General features: G+C 34.3%; 1 pseudogene; it reads left to right on the top strand.

Moving 5' to 3' along the window:
* The first annotated feature begins 472 nt into the window (after positions 1–472).
* On the top strand, positions 473–26831 carry LOC122477090 (annotated as a pseudogene).
* Positions 26832–27867: the final 1036 nt, after the last annotated feature.

Here is a 27867-nt window from a genome sequence, read left to right as displayed (position 1 = left end):
CTAGGACCAGATGAGTCAATGTTGAATTCTACCATTTAAATAAGAATTAATGCCAAACTTTTCAAATCTTTCTAAAAGTTCGAAGAGAAAGGGACACTTACAAAGGTATTTTATGAGACAAAATTATCCTGTTATCAAAACCATGTAAGGACATTAAAAGAAAATAAAATTATTGACCCCTGTCTCTGATAAAATCCATTGCAAAAATCCTTAACAAAATATTACCAAATCAAATTCCACTGCACATAAAAATAATTACACACCATGATCAGGTGGGATTTATTCATTGGATTCAAGGATATTTCAACATACACAAATCAATAAACCTGATGCATCACATTAACAAAATAAAGGATAAATATCATACAATTTTCTCAATGATACAGCAAACGCATTTGGCAAAATTCAACATCTTTTAATGATAAATACTCTCACAAATTAGGTATAAATGAAATATATCCGCTTTTCCATGCTACCCAGGGAGGGGTCCATAGGGTATTGTTTTGTATTCCCATTGTAACTTAAAGGGAAACTTTCACAATGTCCAGAGCCCTTGATGTCCTGCAAATGAAGGACGATATCTTCAAATTTCTTGCAGCAGGAACCCACTTAGATGGCACCAACCTTGACTTCCAAAGGGAATAGCACATCTAAAAAAGGAAAAGTGATGGTATTTACATCATAAATCTGAAGAGAACCTTGGAGAAGATTCTGCTGGCAACTCATTCCATTGTTGCTATTGAAAATCCAGCTGATGTCAGTGTCATATCATCCCGGAATACTGGCCAGCAAGCTGTGCTGAAGTTTGCTGCTGCTACTGGAGCCACTCCTATTGCTGGCCGCTTCACTCCTGGAACCTTCACTAACAACATCCAGGCAGCTTTCTGGGAGCCAAGACTTCTGGTGGTTACTGATCCCAGGGCTGACCACTCACAGAAGCTTCTAATGTTAACCTGCCTGCCATCGGTCTGTGTAGCACAGACTCTCTGCGCTATGTGGACATTGCCATCCCTTGCAAAAACAAGGGAGCTCATTCGGTGGGCTTGATGTGGTGGATGCTGGCCCAGGAAGTTCTGTGCATGTGTGGCACCATTTCCTGTGAACACCTATGGGAGGTCAAGCCTGATCTCTCCTTCTATAGGGATCCTGAATAGATTGAAAAGAAAGAGCAAGCTGCTGCCATAAAGGCTATGACCAAGGAATAATTTCAGGGTGAATGGACTGTTCCAGTTCCTGAGTTCACTGTTACTCAACTTGAAGTCACAAACTGGTCTGAAGGCATGCAGGTGCCCTCTGTGCCTAGTCAGCAATTCCCTACTGAGGACTGGAGCACTCGTCCTGCCACTGAATACTGGTCTGCAGCTCCCACTGCTCGGGCTACTGAATAGGTAGGAACAACCACTGACTTGTCTGAAGCTGCTTTTCTACAGAGAAACAAAAAAGAAATAAGGTTAATGGAAAATAAACAGTTTCAAAAAGCTAAAAAAATATTAAAAAAATGAATGAAATAGGGGCGCCTGGGTGGCTCAGTCGGTTGAGCGTCCGACTTCAGCCCAGGTCACGATCTCGCAGTCTGTGAGTTCGAGCCCCGCGTCAGGCTCTGGGCTGATGGCTCAGAGCCTGGAGCCTGCTTCCGATTCTGTGTCTCCCTCTCTCTCTGCCCCTCCCCCGTTCATGCTCTGTCTCTCTCTGTCTCAAAAATAAAATTAAAAAAACGTTTAAAAATTTTAAAAAAATGAATGAAATATATCCCAACATAATAAAAGCTATCCATGACAAGGCCGTAAATGTTTCATTCAATGGTGCAAAATTAAAAACCTTTTTTCTAAGGTCAGAAACAAGAAAAGAATGTTCATTCTAATCAATTCTATTACTGGTAGTAATATCCAGATAACTATTCGATAAAAGAAAATCAAAGGCACACAAACTGGAAAACATATAGTATAACTGTATTTGTAGAAGACATCATCATACATATGGAAAAAGCTAAAGACTTTACTAAAATACTATTATAATAATAAGTGAATTTAATTAAGTTACAGGATAAAATGATTAATATGCACATTCAGTTGTGTTTCTATATGCTAACAATGACATATTTGTAAAAGCCATTGAGAAAACTATTTCATTTACAGTAGAATGAAAATAAATAATAAACTTATGAATATATACAACCAAGAAGTTGACATACCTATGCAATTAAAACTGTACAACATTGATAAAAGAAATTGAAGAAGACACAAGTAAATAGAGACATTCTGAGTTCATGGATTGAAGACAAAATATTGTTATTCATGCTCCTCAATGTGATTACAAAATCAATGAATTCCTATCAAAATTCAAGTGGCATTTTTCAAAGACAAAAAAATCTTAAAACCTGCATGAAATTCAGAAAAGACCCCACTGGTTGCTTAACTTGCTTACACCAAGACCCATCTCCCTGTGTTCTGGTGAGACTGCCCTTCTTGGTCAAGCTTGTATCATCCCAAGCATGCTGGTCTCCAGAAGATCAGCATGCTTCTGTCCACACCATATATTTAAAACCTGTGGTTTTAAAGGTCAGAAGACTGGGAATAGGGTCTGGAGGTTACTGTGCTGCTCCTGGAAATAATGAAAGCAAACACCATGGGGGAAGACAGCATAGAAACAGCAATATGAAAAATGCTTGGGGCACACAGGGAAGATATTTTATATTCTAGGAGCTTCCTTGAGAGGCAACATTTACAAGGTGCCTCTCCAGGAAAAAAGAAGCTGTCTGGGGACAATTCCCCCCACCATTGGGCATAAACAGAGCCACCTGAAAGGAAGCTGCTTAGCTTGGACACTGGCTGCCTAACTTGTTTACATCGAGCTCCACCACCTGTGATCTGGAAGGACTGCCCTTCTCAGTCAAGCTTGACTCAGTCCCAGCATGGCAGGACATTCCCCTTAGAAGATCAGGACAAACCCCTGCCCACACCACGTTTCCAGACTAGAGAGTTCTGAAGGGCCGTGGTTCTGGTAGACTGGGTGTCAGGTCTCATTTCACAAGCATATCAATCAGACCAGAGCACAACTAGTTAAAAGTCACCACATTCAGCCCAGGGACCAAACGTTGCCCACATCAGGCAAGGAGAGCCTCTGCAGATGACTGGCCTGAAAGATAGAGAAGTCAGAATAGAGTAGCAGAGCACACACAGCACACACCACAGGCACTGCATGAAGCTCCTGACCCTGAGCACTATGTGACCTCTTCTTTCTAAACCCATTACCCTGAGAAGCAGGAAAGATAATGGAGTTTTCTAACACAGAGAAGGCAGAAACGTAAACAAAATACCAAAACTGAGGAATTTAAAACAAATGAAAGAACAATATAAAACCCCAGACAGAGATGTAGAAAAAAACAGATAGATGTAAAATACCTAAGGAAAAATTTAAAGCAAAAATCATAATGATATTTAATGATCTTGAGAAAAGAACACATCAGTGAAACACAACAGGTATAAAAGAGTTTTAAAAAAGAATGAATCAGAGATGAAAAATGCCACAAATGAGATTGGAAACTGGCTTGCTGCAATAAACACCAGACTGGAAAAAGCAGAGTAATGTATTAGTGATCTAGAAGATAAAATAATGGACAATAATGAAGCTGAACAAAAGAAGTAAAGAACTAGGGGTGCCTGGGTGGCTCAGTTGCTTAAGTGTCTGACTTCAGCTCAGGTCATGATCTCACAGTTTGTGGGTTTGAGCCCCACATCAGGCTCTGTGCTGACAGCTCAGAGCCTGGAGCCTGCTTCAGATTCTCTGTCTCCCTTTCTCTCTGCCCCTCCTCTCTTCTCTCTCTCTCCTTATAAAATAAATAAATAAATAAGAGTAGACTTAGAGAAATCAGTGACTCCAAAAAATGTAATAACATTTTTAGTATAGGAGTCCCAGGAGACACAGGAAAAAAGGGGCAGAAGGTTTAGTTGAAGAAATAATAGCTGAAAGTATCCCTCATCTTCAGAAGGAAATACACATCCAGATCCGGGAAGCACATAGAATTCTCATCAAAATCAGCAAAATCAGGCAAACATCAAGACTTTTTAATTTAATAATTTGTTTTCAAAGTTTCTTTATTTTGAGAGAGAGAAAGAATGAGAGCATGTGCACAGGGAAAGGACAGAGAGAGAATCTCAGGCAGGCTCCACGCTGTCAGCACAGAGCCTGATGCAGGGCTCAATCCCACAAACCAGGAAATCATGACCTGAGCTGAAATCAAGAGTCAGAAGCTTAATCAACTGAGCCACTCAGGCACACCTCAAGATATATTGCTATTAAAGTTGCAGAATAAAGTGGTAATGAAAAAAATCTTAAAAGTGGCAAAACAAAAGAAGTGCTTAACTTACAAGGGAAGACCCATAAGACTAGCTTAAGATTTCTCAACAGGGGCACCTGGATGGCTCAGTTGGTTGAGCATCCGACTTCACCTCAAGTCATGATCTCCCGGTCTGTAAGTTTGAGCTCAAGTTGGGCTCTGTTCTGACAGGTTGGGGCCTGGAGCCTGCCTCAGATTCTGTGTCTCCCTCTCTCTCTGCCCCTCCCCTGCTCATGCTCTGTCTCTCTCTCTTTGTCAAATATAAAAAAAAAAACATTAAAAATGTTTAAATAAAAAAATAAAAAGATTTCTCAACAAAAACTTAGCAAGCCAGAAGGGAGTAGCATGATATATTCAAAGTGCTCAATAGGAAAAATTGCATCCCAATAATGCTCTTTACAGCAAGGCTATGGTTCAAAATAGAAGAAGAGATAGAGTTTCCCAGACAAACAAAAACTAAAGGAGTCCATGACCACTAAACTATCCTGGCAAGAAATATTAAAGAAGACTCTTTGAGTGGGAAGGAAAGACCAAAAGTGACAAAGACAAGAAAGGATCAGAGAAAATCTCCATGTACAATGATAAACAAGAAATAAAATGACACTAAATACCCATGTATCAATATTACTTTGAATGTAAATGGAGTAAGCACTCAAGTCAAAACACACGGGACATCCAAACGGATAAAAGTCAAGACTCATCTATATGCTACCTACAAGAAACTTACTTTAGACCTAAAGACACCTGCAGATTGAAAATGAGGGTATGAAGAATCATTTACATGCAAATGGACATGAAAAGACAGAGTAGCAATATATATATCAGAAAACTAAACTTAAAAAAATAGACTATAACAAGAGATGAAAAATGGGACTATACCATGATAAAGGGGCCACTCCAACAAGGAGATCTAGCAATTGTAAATATTTATGCATCCAACATGGGAGTATATATATATATATATATATAACATAAAATCATTCATTGATAATAATACAATAATAATAGACAACTTTAACACCCCACTTACATTAATAGACAGACCATCTAAACAGAAAATCAACAAGGAAACAATGGCTTTGAATGTCAACTAGACCAGATAGACTTAACAGATATATCCAGAATATTTTATTGTAAAACAGCAGAATACACATTCTTTTCAAGTGCACATAGGATATTCTTCAGAATAGATCACATGGTACAAGTCACATTTCAAGCCTCAAGAAGTACAAAGAGATTGAGATTATACCATACATATTTTTCTGAACACAGAAGTATGAAACTTGAGCTCAAAACAAGAAAGAAATGGAAAAGAACACAAACACATAGAGGTAAAACAACATGACACTAAATAATGAACAGGCCAACCAGAATATCAACAAATGAAGAAAAATCTAGAGCTTTTTCTCTATGGTCAGGAACAAGATGGGAATGCCCGCTCTCACCACTGTTATTTAAGATAGTTTTGGAAGTACTATCCACAGCAATCAGACAACACAAAGAAATAAAAGGCATTCAAATCAGCAAGGAAACAGTCAAACTTTTAGTATTTCCAGATTACATGGTACTATATATATAAAACCTGAAAGACTGCAATAAAAAATTTCCAGAATTTATACACGATTCAGTACAGTCATAGGTTACAAAATCAACGTACACAAACATGCTGCATTTCTATACACCAACAATGAATCTGCAGAAAGAGAAATCATGGAATAAATCTCACTTACAATTGCACCAAAACCCTAAGATATGTAGGAATAAACCTAACCAAGGAGAGTAAAAACCTGTACTCTGAAGGGTATAAATCACTGATGAAAGAAATTGAAGATGACACAAAGAAAGGTAAAGCATCCCATGCTCAGGTATTGAAAAACTATCTGTAATATCTATATATCTATATCTATATCTATAAATGTATATATTACCCAAAGCAATCTCCCATTCAGTGCAATCCCAATCAAAATACTAATGCATTTCTCACAGGACTAGAGCAAACAGTTGTAATATTTGAATGGAACCACAAAAGACACCAAAGAGCCAAAGCAATTTTTAAAAAGCAAAGCAAAGCTGGAAGCATCACTATTACAGACTTCAAGTTTTATTACAAAGCTGTAGTGATCAAGACAGTATGGTACTGGCACAAAAAAAATAGACACACATATCAATAGAACAGAACTAAGAATCCTGAAATGCTCCCACAACTATATGGTCAATTAATCTTCAACAAAGCAGGAAATAATATCTAATCAAAAAAACAGGCTCTTCAACAAATAGTGTTGGGAAAATGGGACAGCAGTATGCAAAATAATGAATCTGGACCACTTTCTTACACCATACACAAAAATTGATTCAAAATGGATTTAAGACTTATATGTGAGACAGGAAACCATGAAATCCCAGAGGAAAACACAGGCAGTAATCCCTTTGATACCAGCCATAGAAAGTTCTTACAAGGTATGTCTTTTTAGGAAAGGGGAAACAAAGACAAAAATAAACTATTGGGACTTCATAAAAACAAAACAAAACAAAACAAAAAAAAACTTCAAACTGGAGGAAATATTCAGCATATGTAAAAGGCAACCTATGTAATGGGAGAATATAGTTGCAATTGACATATCCAATAAAGGGTTAGTATACAAAAAATATAAAGAACTTATAAGATTCTTCACTTCAAAACCAAATAATCTAATTAAAAATGGGCAGAAGACATGAACAGACATCCCCCCCCCCCAAAAAGACATACAGATATCCAATAGTCACATGTCAAGATGCTCGACATCAATGATCCTCAAGAAAATACAAGTCAGGGCACCTGGGTGGCTCAGTCGGTTGAGCGTCCGACTTTGGCTCAGGTCATGATCTCGCGGTCAGTGAATTTGAGCCCCGTGTCAGGCTCTGTGCTAACAGCTTAGAGCGTGGAGCCTGTTTCGGATTCTGTGTCTCCCTCTCTCTCTGCCCCTCCCCCTCTCATGCTCTGTTTCTCTCTCTGTCAAAAATAAATAAACATTAAATAAAAATTAAAAAAAAAGAAAATACAAGTCAAAGCTATAATGAGGTATCACTTCACACCCACGAGAATGGCTACAATCAACAACACAAGAAACAATATGTGTTAGTGAGGATGTGGAGAAAGAAGAACCTTCTTACAATGTTGATGGGAATGTAGACTTGTGCAGTCACTGTAGAAAATAGTATGGAGGTTCCTCTAAAAGTTAGAAATAGAACTGCCTTTTGATCTTCTAATAATACTACTAACATATACCCAAGGAATAAAAAAAAGACTAATTTGAAGGGATACATGAACCTCGAATGTTTATAGCAGTATTATGTACAGTAACCAAATTATGGAAAGAACCAAAATGTCTATCAAGTGACAAATGGATAAAGAATTGGTATATATATACCAAATTATATATATATATATATATATATATATATATATATATATATATAATGGAATATATATATATATATACACAATGGAATATATATATATATAATGGAATATATATATATATATATATATATATATAATGGAATACTACTCTGCAATACAAAATAATGAAGCCTTGCCATATCCAATGACATGGATGGAGCTAGAGATTATTATGTTAATGACATAAATCAGTCAGAGAAATACAAATACCATATGGTTTTACTCATATGTGGAATTTAAGAAAAAAACAAGTGATCATAGCGGGGGATAAGAGAGAGGCAAGCCAAGAAACAGACTCAACTACAGAAAATAAAATGATGGTTAATAGAGGGGAGGTCAGTGGGGGGATGGGTTTATTTTTGTGATGGGGATTAAGAAGTGCAACAGTTGCGATGGGCATCAAGTGTTGTATGTAAATGAATAATCACTAAATTGTACACCTGAAACTAATATTACATTAATGTTAATTCACAGGAATTTAATTAAAACTTTAAAAAAGTGAAATTAAATAGGTTATACAACTGCAGACCCCAGGTAAGTTAAAAGGATAATGAAAAAATACTAGTAAAAACCATATCCCCACAAAGTTGATAATCTAGATGGAATAGACTAATTCCTTGAATAACATAATCTTCCAAAACTCATACAATAAGAAACAGATGAGCTAGATAGGATGATACTTTTTAAACAAATTGAATCAATAATTATTCAAATTTCAAAACAGAAAGCACCGTGCCCATTTTTGTTTGATGGCAAATTCTACCAAATATTTATGGACGAATTATAGTAATTCTCTACAGTCTCCTTTAGAGGATGGAATGGGAAGAAATATTTTGTATCTCACTTATGTGGCCAAAATTACTCTATTACTAAATTCAGAGAAAGACATTAAAAGAAAACAAATCTACAGACCAGTGTATTTCAGGAACAAAGAAGTAAAATTTCTTCAAAAAATATTAGTAACTTAAAATAAAAAACATGAAAATAATTATGTATCATGACCAATATTTGCCCCAGGTATGCAAAACTATTTTAACATTCTAAAATTAATTAATGCTATCCAAAAGAAAAATAAAGTAAAAGGAAAAAACACACATGATCATATCAGCAGATTCAGAAAAATCGTTGGAAAAATTCAACACCAATTCATGAGTAAAACCTCTCAGTAAATTAGATATAGAGACGAACATTTACCAAAATGATACAGTGTCTTAAAAACTTACAGTTAACATCATAGATAATGGTGAGATACTCAAAGCTCTCCTTTGAAGATCAGGTACAAGATGAGGATAACCTTTCTCACCACTTCATTTCAACATTTTCTGAAAGTCCTTCTTAAAGCAGTAAAGCAAGAAAAAGGAACTAAATAGTATATATATTAGGAAGGAAGACATAAAACTACCTTTGTAGATTAAATAATTATCTATGTCAAAAATATGAAAGAATGAACAACAATAAAAATCTTGGAACTAATAAATGATTATAACAAAGTTGTAAGATACAAAGGTGATATACAAAAGTGAATTGCTTTCTTATATATCAACAATAATTAAATAGAGTTTAAAATTTTAAAAATAACATTTACAATAGCTTCAGAAACTGAAATCCATTTGTATAAATCTAACAAAGTATATATAATATCTATGTGAAGAAATTGCAAAACCCCAGTGCATGAAATCAAAGAAGAATTGGAAAGCCAGTGTGTAAGAGATTCAATATTGCCAAAATTTTAGTTATTTTCAAAATGATCTATAGATTCAATGCCATCCCAATCAAAAGTCCAGCGAAGTATTTTATGGGTTTTGACAAACTAATTCTAAAGTTTATATAGAGACCCAAAATACCTCGTATAGCCAACACAATTTTGAAAGAGAAGAGCAAAGTTGGAAACTGGACATTGCAAAACTTCACATCTTACTATAGAGCTTCAGTATTCAAGATAGTGTGATAATCATTAAAGGATAGACAAATAGATCGCTAGAACAGAATAGAGTCCAGAAATAGACGACCATGAATATAGTTTACTGATACGTTACAGAGGAGAAAAATAATACAATGAAGCAAAGATGATGTTTTCAACAAATGGTGTCAGCACATCTGTACAATCACATGCAAAAATTTAATCCAGACACAGAACTTATACACTACCCAAATGTTAACTCAAGGATCTAAATCTCTTTATTTATTTATTTATTACAAAAATATTGTTTATTTATTTTTGAGAGAGAAAGAGAGCGTAAGTGAGGGAGAGGTAGAGAGAGAGGGAGGCACAAAACCCGAAATAGGGTCCAGGTTCTGTGCTGTCAGCACAGAGCCCAACACAGGGCTCTAACTCATGAACCATGAGATCATGACCTGAGCCATAGTTGGATGCTCAACCAACTGAGACATCCAGGTGCCCCACAGATCTAAATTTTAAAAACATGAGTATACCTACATGACCTTGGGTTTGAAATGACCTTTCAGATGTAACTCCCAAGTCACAATCATGAAACAAATAATTGATAAGATAACTTCATTAAAATTAGAAACTTCTGCTCTGCAATAGATATTGCAAGAGAATGAGAAGACAAACCATATATTTGGAGAAAATGTTTGCAAAGAGACATCTGTAAAGGACTGTTATCCAAAATATACATAAAAACCTCTTAAAATTTGATAATAAGGAAACAAACAAGTCGATGTAAAAATGGGCCAAGACATTAACAGACACCTCACCAAAAAGATATACATATAACAAATAAACACATGAATATGTAATCTAAATCATATGTTTTCAGGAGAATGAACACTAAACCAACAATGAGATATGACTATATACCTATTCGAATGGTCATAATTGAGAATTCTCAAAATACCAAGTGCTGCCAAGAGAAAAAACAGCAATTCTCATATATTGCTGTTAGAAATGCAAAATAGTACAGCCAATTTAGAGGACAGTTTGGTGTTTAATTTTGCTTTATTTTTACTAAACAAAATATTACTCTTACGTATTTTCCAGCAGTTGTGCTTCTTAATATTTATCCAAAGAGAACAGCAATCACTTTCATCCTCCTAGCAAAAAAAAAAAGTCAAAAGAATATTTAAAAAAAACTTACACCATGAACAATACAATTTATCCTAAAAATGTAAGGTAGGTTCAAACTATGTAAATCAATCGATACGAATCATTACATTAACATAATGAAGGATAAAAATGACATGTATATCTCAGTAGATACAGTAAAACTATAAGGCAAAATTCAGCACTCTTTCATGTTAAACACACACACACACACACACACACACACACACTTGTAAAGAAGGAAGAGAAGAAATAAAAATTAAGACCGTATTTGACAAGCCCACAACTTACATCATGCTCAATGGTGAAAATTTGAAAGATTTTCCTATAAGATCAGGAACAAGACCAGGATATTCAATCTAACCAGTTATATTCAACTTAGTACTGGCAATCCTAGTCAGTGCAGTTGGACAAAAAACATAAATAAAATACATCCAGATGAGAAAGAACAAAGTTAAATTATCTTTGCTTATATATGACATATTCCTATATGCAGATAACCTTAAAAATGCACAAAATAGGGGCGCCTGGGTGGCTCAGTCAGTTGGGCGTCTGACTTTGACTAAGGTCATGATCTCACGGTTCGTGGGTTTGAGCCTCGCATCGGGCTCTGTGCTGACAGCTCAGAGCCTAGAGCCTGCTTCGGATGCTGTGTCTCCCTTTTTCTCTGCCCCTCCCCCACTCATGCTCTGTCTCTCTGTCAAAAATAAATAAACATTAAAATTTTTTTTTAAATGCACAAAATAACTATCAGAACTACAAGCAAATTCAGTAGTTGCAGGATTTAAAAGAACCATGTAAAAGTTAGTTTTATTTCTATACATTAACAATTAACTATCCATGAAGGAAGTTAATAATGTAATCCCATTTGGTTATCAAAAGGAATAAATTACTTAGGAATACATTTAACCAAGGAAGTAAAAGGCTTGTAAACTAAAAACTATAAAACACTGAGGAAAAAAATATTAAAGCAGATGCCAATAAATGGAGAAACATCTCATGTGCATACACTGGGATAATTAATATTGTTAAACATCCTTACTACCTGAAGTGATCTACAGATTCAGTGAAATCTCCATCACAAGTCCAGAAGCAACTTTTACAGACATAGAAATAATTCAAAAGAAGAAATAATTCTAAAATTTATATGAAATCCCAAAAGATCATGAATAGCCAAGGCAATGTTAAGCAAATAGAAAACAAAAAAAGCTGACTATATCACATTTCCTAATTTCAAAATATAGTAAAAAGCTACAGTAGTCAAAACAGTATTGTACTAAAAATAGACATGTGGACCAATGGAACAAAAAGTAGAGGCAAGATATAAACTTATGGTCAATTAATCTTCAAGAAGGGTGCTGAGAATGCACACTGTAGAAGAGATAGTCTCTTCAATGAATGGTATAATGCAAACATGATATCTATACCAAGAAAATAAAATTAGACTTTTATCTTACACCATACATTAAACATTGACTCAACTTCAATTAAAGATTTAAATGTAATTTCTGAAATTGTAAAAATCCCCAAGAAAACAAAGGGGGAAGGAAGCTTCTTGATATTGGTCTTGCCAAATTTCTTGGATATAACATCAAAAGCACAGGCAACAAAAGTAAAAATAGGCAAGTAGGAGTGCATCAAATTTAAAAGCTCCGAACAGCAAAGGAAACAACAGGCAGTCTATAAAATGGAAGAAAATAATTATAATCCATATATTTGATAAAAGGCAATTTAAATATATATATATATATATATATATATATATATATATATATATATTTACAACTCCTGTGGCTCAATAGCAAAAAAATGCAAACAACAACCTGATTAAATATAGGCAAAGGAATTGAACTACTTTTCTCCAAAGAAAACATACAAAAGGACAACAGGTATATGGAAAGATGCTCAATATTGCTAATGATTAGGGAAATGTAAATCAAGAATTGAAATTAGAATCTTGAATAGATATCCAGTGTACATTTTAGCACTTATTCACATTAGCCTAGATATGGAAATATTATGTCGTATTGCAGAAGTCAGAATCAGATCAGCAGATCTGTCAAGAGATGAATAAAGAAAATGTAGTCTATACATAAAATGGAATATTATGCAGCCTAAACAAAGAAAATACTACTGTTTGCAGTAACATGGATAAACTAAGAGAATATTATGCTAAGTGAATGCCAGACATAGAAAGACAATGTGTGATTTATCTTATGTAATGCCTCTAAATAGTCAAATATATAGAAATAGACAATATAATTGTGATCATCAGGGGATGGGGAAAGGCCATATGAGGGGTAGTTGCTCAGTGAGTAAGCAGTTATAGTTGTGAAAGATGAGCAAGTTCCAGACTTTTAGTATTTCACCACTGATCAAGGTTTTTTTTGTGGCCTTTTTATATATGGCCTTTTCAGTGTTTGGTAAGTTCATTCTAGACCTACCTTATTGCAAATTTGTTTTTTAATGAAACTTTGTTGAGTTTTGCCAAATGCTTTTCATACATCTATTAAATTAATCAAGACTTTTGTTCTTTATTCCATTAATGTGGCATACCACATTGATTGATTTGCCTATATTAAATATTTCTTGATTCCCAAAGATTAGTCACATTTGTTTATGGCATATAATATTTTTAATATGGCTCTGAATTCTGTTTGCTAATATTTTATTTGGGGATTTTGCATTCAGTTTATCAAGGATATTGGCCTATGATGGGTATTATGAGGGCATTTGTTATGATGTTTATTCCATTGGGTTTGGAAACAATACTTGGAGTGATTGCTGACTTCTCTAATTTTCCAAGACTTGTTTTGTGAGCTAGTATGTAATCAAACTTAGAGAATGACCCATGCTCCTTTGAAAAGAAAGTGTATTCTGCTGCTGTCTGATGGAATGTTCTGTACATATCTGTTAGGTGCATTTGGTCTATAGTACTTTTCAAGACTGCATTTCCTGGGACACCAGATGGTTCAGTTGGTTAAACATCTCACTCCTGATTTCAGCTCAGGTGATAATCTCACAGTTCATGGGATCAAGCCATGCATCAGGCTCTGCAATGACATTATGGAGACTGCTTGGGTTTCTCTCTCTCTCTCTCTCTCTCTCCCTGGCCATTCCCCATTTTCTCTCTCTCAAAATAAATAAATGAAATCTTTAAAAATTTTTAAAAAGACTACAATTTCATAATGGATTTTCTAAGTGGATGACCTATCCATTATTAAATGTGGAGTATTGAAGTCTACCACTGTTATTGTTTTGCTATCTATTTATCCCTCCCTAAATGTCAGTGTTGCTCTATATATTTAGGAGGTTTTCTATTGGATAAAATCAATGTCTAATTATTATATCTTCCTCTATAATTCGTTCCTTTATCATTATGTAATAACCTTCTTTGACTTTTGTGAGAATTTTTGACTTAAAATATGATTTACCTAATAGAATTATAGCCACACCTGCTCTTTTTGTTTGCCCTTTGCATAGAATATCTTTATCCATTCCTTCAAATTCAGGATATGTGTGTCCTTAAATTGATGTGAGTCTCTTGTGCACAGCATATATTTAGGTATTCTTTCTTTTTAAAGCTTTTATTTAAGTAATATTTTGTTAATATATGGTGTAATACCATTTTCAGGTGTACAATATAGCAATTCAACACTTTCATACAACACCCAGTGCTCATCACAAATAAGTTCATTTTTTAGTCCTTATCAACTATTTTATCCACCCCCCCCCCAGCTACCCCCTCTGGTAGCCATCAGTTTGTCCTCAATGGTTAATAGTCTGTTTTTCTTGGTTTGCCTCACTCTCTTTTTTTTCCCCTTTGTTCATTTCTTAAATTCCACATTATTTCTTATTTTTTTAATGTTTATTTATTTTTGAAAGAGAGAATGGCAGAGTGCAAGTAGGGAAGGAACAGGGGGAGAGAGAGAGAGAGAGAGAGAGAGAGAGAGAGAATTCCAAGTGGGGTCCAGGCTCTGAGATGTCAGCACAGAGCCATATGCAGGGCTTGAACCCATGATCCACAAGATCATGACCTGAGCCAAAGTCAGACGCTCAACAGACTGAGCCATCCAGGGCCTCCCACATTATTTCTTAAATTCAATATACTCATATGGTATTTGTCTTTCTCTGATTCACTTACTTTGTTTAGCATAACACTCCCCAGCTCCATCCATGTTGTTGTAAATGGCAAGACTCCATTCTTTTTGAGGGTTGAATAATATTTCATTATATATATATATATATATATATATATATATATATATATCACTTCTTTTTTATCCATTATCAATCAGTAGACACCTCGGCTGTGCCAATTTGGCTATTGTAGGTAATTCCACTATAAGCATCAGGGTGCATACATCCCTTCAAATCAGTATTCTTGTATCCTTGGGTAAATGCCTAGTAGTACAATTGTTGGATCATGGGATAGTTTATTTTTTATTACTTTTTTAGGAACTTCTATACTGTTTTCCAGAGTGGCTGTACCAGTTTGCATTCCCAACACTAAGAGATGGTTTCCCTTTCTCCACATCCTCACCAACACATGTTGTTTCTTGTGTTTTTGATTTTAGCTAATCTTACAGGTGTGAGGTGATATCTTATTGTAGTTCTGATTTCTATTTTCCTGATGATCAGTGATGTTGAGCACATTTTCACATCTATTAGCCATCTGTATTTCTTCTTTGGAAAAAATGTCTATTCATGTCTTCTGTCTGTTTGTAAATTGGATTATTCATTGGGTCTTAAAATCCATTCAATCACTTTGTTTTTCTACTGGTAAATTTCATTCATTTACATTTAATGTCATCATTGATAAATAAGAAGTTATTGTCATTGTATTAATTTTTTCTTGTTCTTTTGCAGTCTTTGTGGTTTAATGTGTTTTTTTAATTATTTTTAATATTTACTTATTTATTTTTAATTTAATTTAATTTTTTTTTAATTTACATCCAAATTAGTTAGCATATAGTGCAACAATGATTTCGGGAGTAGATTCCTTAGTGCTCCTTACCCATTTAATCCCATCTGCCCTCCCACAACCCCTCCAGTAACCCTCAGTTTGTTCTTCATATTTATGAGTCTCTTAGGTTTTGTCCTCCTCCCTGTTTTTATATTATTTTTTTCCTTCCTTATTTTCATCTGTTTTGTCTCTTTAAGTCCTCATATGAGTGAAGTCATATAATTTTTGTCTTTCTCTGACTGACTAATTTCACTTAGCTTAATACACTCTAGTTCCAACCACGTAGTTGCAAATGGCAAGATTTCATTCTTTTTGATTGCCGAGTAATACTTCATTGTGTATATATATACCACATCTTCTTTATCCATTCATCCATCGATGGACATTTGGGCTCTTTCAATACTTTGGCTATTGTTGATAGTGCTGCTATAAACATGGGAGTGTTTGTGTCCCTTCAAAACAGCACACCTATATCCCTTGGATAAATGCCTAGTAGTGCAATTGATGGATCGTAGGGGAGTACTATTTTCAATTTTTGAGGAACCTCCATACTGTTTTCCAGAGTGGCTGCACCAACTTGCATTCCCACCAACAATGCAAAATAAATCCTCTTTCTCTGCATCCTCAACAACACCTGTTGTTGCATGAGCTGCTAATGTTAGCCATTCTGACAGGTGTAAGGTGGTATCTCATTGTGGTTTTGAATTGTATTTCCCTGATGATGAGTGTTTATTTTTGAGAGAGAGACATAGCATTAACAGAAGGTCAGAGAAAGAGGGAGACAGAATCTGAAGCAGGCTCCAGGCTCTGAGTTGTCACTACAGAACCCAATGCAGGGCTTGAACTTCTGAATCACCAGATCATGACCCGAGCGAAAGACACTTAACTACTTGAGCCACTCTGATGTGTTTTTAAGTGATAGACTTAGGTTCTTTTTATCTTTTGTGTATCTACCATAGGTTTTTTTTCCCCTCATCATTACTACTGTGTTTCCATTGAACCTCTTATAGTCTATTTTATGATGATAGATATTTAAATTTTATCAAATATGGAAGCTCTACACTTTTAATATCCCCACCCAGTTTATGGTATTGATATCAACAGTTTCTTCATTTTTAAAGTGTATTTATTTTTAGACAGAGACAGAGAGAGAGAAAGTGCAAGTGGGGGAGTGGCAAAGACAGAGGAGAAAGCAAGAATCCCAGACTCTTCATGGGCAGCATGAAGCTCAACACAAGGCTCAAACTCTCAAACCCTGAGATCATGACTTGAACCAAAGCTGGATGCTCAATAGATTGAACCACCCAGGTGCCCCTCAATGTTTACCTCTTTTTATATTTTGTTTTCATCATGAAATATTTGTCATTATAGTCTTAAAACTTTTGAACTTTAACTTTTATATTTGGGTTAAAAATCATTTATCTACTGCCATTCCAAAATTAGAATGTTCTGTATTTATTTATATATTTACCTTTACCAGTGAGACTTGTTCTTTCATACATCTTCGTGTTTCTGTTTACTGCCTATTTGTTTCAACTTGAACAACGCCTTTTAGCACTTCTCTTAAGATAGGTCTAGAGGTGATGCATTCCTTTAACTTTTGTTTACCTTTGAATGTTTTTATCTCTCCTTCATTTTTGAAGGGTAGCTTTGATGGTTATGATATTCTTGGTTGGCAAGATATTTTTTAGTAGTTTAAGTATATCATCCCATACCCTTCTTATCTGCATGGTTTCTGCTGAGAAATGTGCTGATTTTCTTATGGAAGTTCTGTTATATGGGACAAATCATTCTTCTGTTGTTTTCAAAATTCTCTCTTTGGGTTTCTCATTTTACAATTTAATTACAATTTGCTTTGTAAAGATCTTTTTAGTTGCAACCTATTTACGTAATTTCAATCTTCATGAATTGGGATGTCCATTCTCCTGCCAAAATTTGGGAAGTTTTTTATGCATTATTTCCTTGAATAAGTTTTCTTCCCTTTTATCACTCTTCTCTCCTTCTGGTACTCTCATCACACATATATTGTTTCTTTTGATGGGACCCCACAAGTCCCATAAGCTTTCTAAATATTTTTACATTATTTTTTTCTTAGTTTTTGCTCTTATAACTGGATGATTTCAAATGACTTCTTCGAGTTCAATAATTCTTTCTGCTAATAAATCAAGTCTGCTGTTGAAACTGTCCTTTGAATTTTTTAATTCAGTCATTCTTCAACTCTAGGATATTGATTTGGTTTTGTTTTATGGTTTCCATTTCTGTGTTGATCCTCTCCATTTGTTCATCTATTGTTTACCTGATTTTGTTTAGTTGTCTGTGTTCTTTTCTATCTTACTGAGTTTCTTTAAGATTATTAGTTTGAATTCTTTGTCAGGCAGTTCACTGATCTTTTATTTAAAGTCAGTTACTGAAACTTTATTAATTTCCATTCATGGTGTTGTTTTCCTGAATTTTTATACTTCTTAAATCTTTGCACTAGTGAATTTACATTTTACAGTAACAGTCACCTCTTGTTGTCTCCACAGGCTGACATCTGCAGAGGAAGGCCTTCAGCAGGTAGCTTGGTCTGGAATTCTGGGAGGGCCTGTTGGTGGCATCTGTGAATGGAAGGGGTTTTCTGCTGTTGTACATGGGTGAATACATTCTTCCAAAATCTTTGGGATCCACAGTCAGAGAGTGCCTATAATTTTATTGTTGAATATTAACCATTAGTGAGTCTCTGTGGTTGGTTCAGGCTTATAGTCAACTGATTTTTAATAACGGTGCCAGAACATTCAGTGAGGAAAAAAAGTAGTCTTTTCAATAAGTGGTACTTGTAAACAAACATATACACATAAAAAGAATAAAGGACCTCTACCTCTTTTCATATACAAAAATTAATTATAAATGGATCAATGACCTAAACACAGCAGGTAAATCTGTACAACTCTGATGAGAAAACATAGGGGAAAATCTTCATGGCCCTGAATTTGGCAGTAAGAGTTTACATATGACACTCAAAGCAAGAGCAATAAAAATAAATGGATAAATTTAAGTTCAAATTTAAAATGTCAAAAAACATTATCAAGAAAGTAAAATGAAAACCTATATAATGTGAGAAACTATCTACAAATCATATATCTATTAAGAATCTAGTATCTATAATATATTTTTAAAAACTTTTATAAATCTACAGTAAGGCAACTTTAATAAGTGAATATAAACATGAATAGATATTTCTTCACAAAAAATATGCAAATGTCCCAAAAACACATGAAATGAAAGTCAATGTCACTAGTCTTTAGCTACATGCAAATCAAAACCACAATGTGATACCCCTTCACACTCCTTCGGACAGTTATATAAAGTGGAAATAAAACAAGTGTTGGCAGGTATGTGGATAAATTTGAACAACTGTAATTCTACTACTTGTGGAAATGTAAAATACTTCACTTGCTTTGATAAAGTGATCCTTAAAATTAAGCAGAGTTATCACATAGCAATTTCACTCAAAGGTTTATGACTTCCAAAATTAAAAACAGGTACTTTAAAAAGTACATAAATACACATACACACATAAGCATTATTTTCAATATCCAAAATGTGCAATTACTACTATACATCATGTGTGAATGAATAAACATGGTGATATATATGTATATAAATTACGTTTTATTATCTTATATAAGGGAATATCATTTTACTACAAAATGGAATGCATGCTACAATGTGGATCAAACTCTAATACATTGTATTAAATTAAAACTGTCTGGCATACCAGGTCACATATTTTATGATTTCACTTGAATGAAATAGAATGAATAGATAAGGTCACAGATAAGTAATACAGGTAGGTGTTTTTACTACTTTGTGGTACAGATATGGGGAAAGGAAATAAAGAGAAACTACTTAGTAAGGAGTTTTAGTTCAAAATGATGAAAATATTTTGAAACTAAATAGAAGTTGTGTTTGTACAAGAATGTGGCATAGCTACATGTGAAAGGATGAAACTGGACCACATTCTTATATCAAACACAAAAATACACTCAAAATATGAGACCTGAAAACATAAAACCCTTAGAAGACAAATGGTCAGTAATTTCTCTGACATTGGCTGTGGTTGGCTTTCTATATATGTCTCCTAAGGCGAGGAACAAAAGCAAACTTGTAGTGTACATAGCATAATTTAAACACTTGGCAAATCACTATGCCAGACACCTGAAACTAATGTAACACCGTATGTCAACTGTACTTAAATAAAGAATAATAAACTATTGAGACTACATCCAAATAAAAAGTTTCTGCACAGCAAAGAATGCCTTCAACAAAACAGAAGGCAACCTACTGAATGGGAGAAGATGTTTGCAAATGATATATCCAATAAGGAGTTAATATCTAAAATATGTAAGGAACTTATACCACTCAAAACAAACACGAAAAAAAAAATAACCCAATTAAAAATTGTCAGAGGACCCGAATAGATACTTTTGGCCATACAGATGGACAAAAGACACATAAAAAGATGCTCAGTGTCACTAATCATCAGGGAAGTGCAAATCTAAACCACAGTGAGATATCATCTCATACCTGGCAGAATGGCTAGCATAAAAAAGATCAGGAATAAGTGTTGTCAAGGACGTGGTAAAAAAGAAACTTTCATGCACTGTTGCTGGGATTGTAAATTTGTATAGCCACTGTGAAAAATATTATGGACATTCCTAAGAAATGAAAAATAAAAATACCATATGATCCAGTAATTCTACTACTGGGTATTTACACAAAGAAAATGAAAACACTAATTTGGAAAGATATATGTGCCCCTATGCAGCATTATTTATAATAGTTAAGATATGAAAGCAGTCCAAGTGTCCATTAATAAATGAATGAAAAAAAGAAGATAGATGATAGATAGGTAGATAGATGATAGATGTAAAATCGAATATTACTGAGCCACAAAAAATAATGTAATCTAGCCATTTGTGCCAACATGAGTGGACCTAGCAGGCATTGTGCTAAGCCAAATACATCATACAGAAAAAAAGATAAATACCATGTAATTTCTGTCATATGTAGAATCTAAACTTTCATCATATGTGGAATCTAAAAAACAAAACAATGAATAAACCTATTGAAAAGCAGAATCAGACCTATAAATATAGAGAACAAACTGATGATTTCCACAGGTGAGAGTAGAAGCATGGGCAAAATGGGTAAAGGAGAGGGGGAGTTATAGGTTTCCATTTATGGAATAAATAAGTCAAGGAATTAAGGGTATAGCAGAAGGAATATAGACAATGGTATTATAATAACATCACATAGTTACAGATGGTACCTACACTTGTGTTGAGCATAATGTAACATACAGAATTGTTGAATCAGTTTGTATAACTGATACCAATATATTATTGTGTGTCATCTATGCTCAAATTTTAAAAAAATGTTAATACACTGTTTTTTTAAACAGATAAGTGTATTTTATGTGAATTTTCTGTTAAATTACTTTTTAAACATCATGATAGATGGGGCTTCTGGGTGGCTCAGTCGGTTAAGTGTCCGAATTCAGCTCAGGTCATGATCTCTTAGTTTGTGGGTTCAAGCCCTGCTATCAGGCTCTGTGCTGACAACTCAAAGCCTGGAGCCTGCTTTGGATTCTGTGTATCCCTCTCCCTCTGCCCTTCCCCCGTTTGTGTGCTGTCTCTCTAAAATGAATAAACGTTATTTTTCCATTTTTTTGTGTCTTCTTCAATTTCTTTAATAAGCTTTCTATAGTTTTCAATGCACAGATTTTCACCTCTTCAGTTAGATTTATTCCTAGGTATTTTATGTTTTTTGGTGCAATTGTAAATGGATTGATTTCTCTTTCTGTTGCTTCATTATTGGTGTATAAGAATGCAACTGATTCTTGTGCATTGATATTATATCCTGCGACTTTGTCAATACTACCCAAAGCGATCTACATATTCAATGTAATCCCTATCAAAATAACACCAGAATTCATCACAGAGCTAGAACAAATAATCCTAAATTTGTATAGAACCAGGAAAGACCCTGAATAGCAAAAGCAATCTTGAAAAAAGAAAACTGGAGCTGGAGGTGTCACAATCCCGGACTTCAAGCTGTATTACAAAGCTATAATCATGAAGACAGTATGGTACTGTCACAAAAACAGACCCTCAGATAAATGGAACAGAATAGAGAACTCAAAAATACACCTATAAATGTATGGCCAACTAATCTTTGACAAAGCAGGAAAGAATATCCAATGGAATAAAGAGAGTCTCTTCAGCAAGTTGTGCTGGGAATACTGGACAGCGACATGCAGAAAAATGAACCTGGACCACTTTCCTACACCACACACAAAAATAAACTCAAAATGGACGAAAGACCTAAACATAAGACAGGAAGCCATCAAAATCTTCGAGAAGAAAGCAGGCAAAAACCTCTTTGACCTGACCCGCAGCAACTTCTTACTCAACATGTCTCTGGAGGCAAGGGAAATAAAAGCAAAAATGAACTACTGGGACCTCATCAACATAAAAAGCTTCTGTGCAGCAAAGGAAAGAATCAGCAAAACTAAAAGTCAAGTGACGGAATGGGAGAATATATTTGCAAATGACATATCAGATAAAGGGCTAGTATCCAAAATCTATAAAGACCTTGTGAAACTCAACACCCAAAAACAAACAATCCAGTGAAGAAATGGGCAGAAGACATGAATAGACACTTCTCCAAAGAAGACATCCAGATGGCCAAGTGACCCATGAAAAAATGCTCAACATCACTCATTATCAGGGAAATACAAATGAAAACCACAATGAGGTACCACCTCACACTTGTTAGAATGGCTAACATTAACAACACAGGCAACAACAGATATTGGTGAAGATGCGGAGAAAGATGATCTCTTTTGCATTGTTGGTGGGAGTGAAAACTGGTGCAGCCACTCTGGTAAACAGTATGGAGTTTCCTCAAAAAACTGAAAATAGAACTACCCTACCACCGAGCAATTGCACTACTAGGTATTTATCCAAGGGATACAGGTATGTTGTTTCGAAGGGGCACATGCACCCCAATATTTATAGCAGCACTATCAACAGTAGCCAATGTATGGAAAGAGTCCACATGTCCATCAATGGATGAATGGATAAAGAAGATGTGGTATATATATACAATGAAGTATTACTCAGCAATCAAAAAGAATGAAACCTTGCCATTTGCAACTACATGGATGGAGCTACATGGTATTATGCTGAGCGAAATCAGTCAGAGAAAGACAAATATTGTATGACTTCACCCATACGAGGAATTTAAGATACAAAACATGAACATAAAGGAAGGGAAAAAAATAATATAAAAACAGAGAGAGGGTCAAAAGATAAGAGACTCTTAAATATGGAGAACAAATAGAGGGTTGCTGGAGGGGTTTTGGGAGGGGGGATGGGCTAAATGGGTAAGAGTCATTAAGGAATCTACTCTTGAAATCATTGTTACAGTATATGCTAACTAACTTGGATGTAAATTAAAAAATTAAATAATAAATAATAAATAGAAAAAAATAAAAAATAATAAAATGAATAAACCTTAAAATATTAATAAAATAACACATGATACATGAGAGCAACATAAAGAGATATATCAACTAAATGATAACTTGGATGGGACTTAAAACTGAAAATGGACATTAGGTGAGAATTAAGGAAATCTAAATAAACTATGTATTTTATTTAATAATAAAAACTCTGGAGGGTAGTTGATATTGTATGAACAATATATTAGTTCTTGAGGAAGTATAAGATTACAAGAATTATATATTTAAAGTGAATTCCCAAGTTACAAAAGTAAATTTCATTGTTTAGGATGGAAATGTAAGCTGACAAACTTTTAGAGGTAACAATAAAAATAATGGTGATAATAATTATTTATGTAGTATATTATAAAAGTGATTGTCATGTTTTTCTTCACATCTAAGTGCCCGACACATGGTATATACTTAATAAATATTTGATTAATGAATGAATGCTTTGATTGTGGTCTTTTCTATGTATTAAAAAAAGATCAAAAAAGAGTCAAAATAATATTTTTGACAGTCTTTTTAAGTAATGTGGATTGATTGCACAGCTGGTTCTTTGCCTAGGGATCAAACAGTAAGTTGAGAAAAAGGAAAACAGTAATTTCCACTGAAAAACAACTGATTTGGTGACCCTGTCTATTCACAGTCTAGCTTTCTAAATATTCAGTCTATGAAACTTAATGCAGAACTAACAAATGTCAAATGAGGTTTCAACTTTAACTAGAAGGATAAAAGAAAGGCTCTTTTGCAAAATATGTATAATATGATTCCATTTGTGCAAATATAAGTATGTACATAGATGTGTTTGTAGCAGCCTAGTAAATTTATAAAGGTTATTGTATTTCCTCAAGGGTGTGGGACTATAATGAAGGTAAAGTTTATTTTAATTTTATATCCGTCTAAAACGTGGGATTTTAAAAAATTATTGGCATAATTTACATTATAGTTTTCAATATTACTAAAATATATGTGCCATATGAGAGACTCTTTTGGTTCTTGTGAAATGGGTATGCTGTGCTTCACTCTCCATAGACTCTATAAAATCTACATCTTTGAATGAAGCTTTTAAACATTATTTTTCTTCTTTGCATCTCTGCTAAGCCTTTGAACTACTTAGAGATTACAGTTTCAGCACATCTCATAATTATAGCCAAATATGCCTTAATTTTTTTCTGACTTTAAATTTCATTGAATTTATTTTTATAATAATTTACACATAATTCTGATTTGGGTTAAAAACTGACTACTCCATCTGAAAGTAAAAAAATCAAACAACGCATAATCTTTTCCATGTGAAAACTTTGCATATAAGAGCACTCTATCTATAAAGTTATGTTAATTAATATGTTAATTAAATATGCTTCACATGAAGATTGCCCACATATACATGGTACATTTTACTCAATTTTTAGACATGCAATGGTCAGCCTTCTATTAATATGCTTTTCAGGAAGGCTGAAATGAAAGAAACAAAGTACTGACTTCTCATCAACAATGTTACACATGATTCTAACACTAGAATTACTTATTTTAAAATTGTATTATTGAGTTGTTTGTAAGACCCCAGTACTTTGATCTGTATGGCAGAGAAACATTAAAAATTACTAATAATGAGGAAGAAATCTTACATTGAAATTGTAATTTTCTCCCAACTGAATTTCCTGCCTCCATCCCCTTTTTCATTCTTCCACACTGTGGCTTCATTTAAGGCTATAGTGAGTTATCTTTCTAAATACAATTCAGGAAACATACTAGTGGGCAACGACCTGCCCAGCTTGTCTGTGACTAGGGGCTTCCCAGGATATGGGATTGTCTGTGCTAAAATCAGAATAGTCGCTGGCCAAATAGGACCATCTTTTTTGTTTGTTTGTTTTTACCCTAGTTTATGTCTTCTCACAATTCTTGGGCGGCTTTATCCCAGGATACAAGACCTTTCACTATATGATCCATGCTTAGCTTCTCTGTTTCCAATAGTGTTGTTGTTGTTGTTGTTGTTCCTGACATTTACACTCTAGGTATACCATATTTCTATATTACTTCTGGTAAAATCCTGCAGCAAGCTTTTTTCATAATATTTTCATATACCAATATTATTTCTCCCATCAGCGATCACTTCACCTTTTTCTTCACCTGGAGAATTTACAATATTCAACTTTATCTTTCTAATCTATGATGATTTCTCTAAATCTCATTACACTTTTCTCTCCTGATAGGGCTCTCTCAGTAGTCTCTGTGTGTATTCATTAAAACCTATGACATTGTTTATTTATCTGTTTGCAATACTGTCTTGTCTACTAGATTGTGATGTCAAGAGATGCACGGATCCTGTTATCTACGTAAGCAACTGCAATATATGACACAGAGTTAGCATTCAATGTCAAATTAATTATTTAATGTTAATGAATACTCTATTGTGCTATATACACCAATAACTACTAAACAAGCAATGACTAGTATGGCTATAGTTACGGTTAATTAAAAAAAAAAGTCTAAGGCTAAATGCCAGCCATCAAAGAATATACAATCTTAAATTAAACAGGGATTCTCCAATAGAAGTTTATGCTAAAAGGGAATGAACAAATATATTTTATATTGCTGGCATAATTTTTTTAAAATCTTTTAATTTATAGTCATTGCAGATTAACATGCCCCTGTAATCAATAATACAGAGAGATCCTCTCTTTTGCCCATTTACATCCATGTGCAGATTTTTGTGTGAATCTGTTCATTTCTATGGGATAAATGTTAAAAAGTACAGTTGCTACCTTATTTGAGATTTTTATGCTTAGTTTTAATAGAAACTTCTCAACTGGTTTCCAAAGTGGAGGATTCAAAATAAAATGTATCATTTTACCTTCTCACCAGTATTCTATGAATGGTACTATTTCTCAATAACCATGAAAATATTTGACATTGCCACATTTTTTTATTTATCCAATTTGAAAGGTGTATAGTAATATGGCATTGTGATTTTAATTAGCATCCTTTTATGGTTACTGATGTAGGACATTTTTAAAGAAATTTTTAAGGTTTAAGTAGACTTATTTTTACAAGGAGGGTCGTACTGAGCAGAACCTTATAGACCAATATATGTGGTCCCAGGATGTCACCACGGATAAATTGAGAGGTCATGATTGCAGAGGAGGTCACTGTCATTGAAGGACATGAAAGCTGGTCAAGAATGCAGCAGACATGATCAAGACAGGCTGAGGGTGGTCAAGTCACAGGGTGAGGGACAGGACAAACCCCTTCAATTCCACTTCTTGTACTTCTCTAGATGTGACAGTATCCAGCCCAATGGTAAGAGGAAACATAGAAAGCAGGGAGGTGAGCCCAATGGCTATAAATCATGGTCCCAAGCTCTTCCTGTGGCAGCATGGAATGGATCTGGGCACCCAGCATTGGGAGCTGCTGGGTAAATCCTGTCAGGACACTCAGCAGCAGTGGTGTCAGCATGGACATGACCTCATGGAATAACTGCAAATAGTCGATGTAAAACATTTTAAAATGTGCTTATTTTGCATCTGCATAAAAACAAATGAAGGCAGTGTATGACTCCCTGGTAATGACAAAAATATAGTCAAATTTTGTTTCCATAATATGGTAATAGTGGTACATAATGCATTTACAACTTTGTAATTTCAAAGTTAAAAAACAAATGTGGTAAAAATAGCCATAAATACAATAATCTGTTATTAGTTATACAATATAAAATTACATGAATTATAACACCAATAAGCTTAAATGTGAGGAGGAACAAAAATAAAAGTATAAAACTTAAGAATTCTATTGAAGTTAAGTTGTTATTAAGTTAAAAAAAGATGTTGTGATATTAAAATGTTTTATATAAGCTTCATGATAAGACAAATTGTACTACAAGACGATGTGTAGTAATTACACAAAATAGCATGATAGAGAAGTCAAAGTGTATTGGTACCATAAGACATCAAAACAGACACACAAAAGACAGCAGGATAAGAAACAAAGAACAATGGATATATGAAAAAAACAGAAAGCAAATCACAAATGGCAATAAGCATTAACAGATAATAATTACTTCAAATAAAAATAAATTAAATTCTCCAATCAAAAGACAGAATGTTTGAATGGGTAGAAAAACAAAATTCAGTGGTATGCTGCCTACAAGCTAATCACTTTAGCCTTAAAAACATACATAGACTGGCAGTGAAGAGATGAAAAAAATTCAAGCAAATGGTAACACAAAAGTAGCTATACTTTTATTAGACAAAATAAATTTTATTTTTTTTTCAACGTTCACCTATTTTTGGGACAGAGAGAGACAGAGCATGAACGGGGGAGGGGCAGAGAGAGAGGGAGACACAGAATTGGAAGCAGGCTCCAGGCTCTGAGCCATCAGCCCAGAGCCTGACGCGGGGCTCGAACTCACGGACCGCGAGATCGTGACCTGGTTGAAGTCGGAGGCTTAACCGACTGCGCCACCCAGGCGCCCCAAGACAAAATAAATTTTAAACTAAATATTTAAGAAAAGACA

This window comes from Prionailurus bengalensis, chromosome X (assembly GCF_016509475.1).
Source record: "Prionailurus bengalensis isolate Pbe53 chromosome X, Fcat_Pben_1.1_paternal_pri, whole genome shotgun sequence".
In the NCBI taxonomy this organism is placed as follows: Eukaryota; Metazoa; Chordata; class Mammalia; order Carnivora; family Felidae; genus Prionailurus; species Prionailurus bengalensis.
The sequence above is the reverse complement of the archived record's forward strand: the minus strand, read 5'-3'. Positions and strand labels throughout refer to the sequence as shown.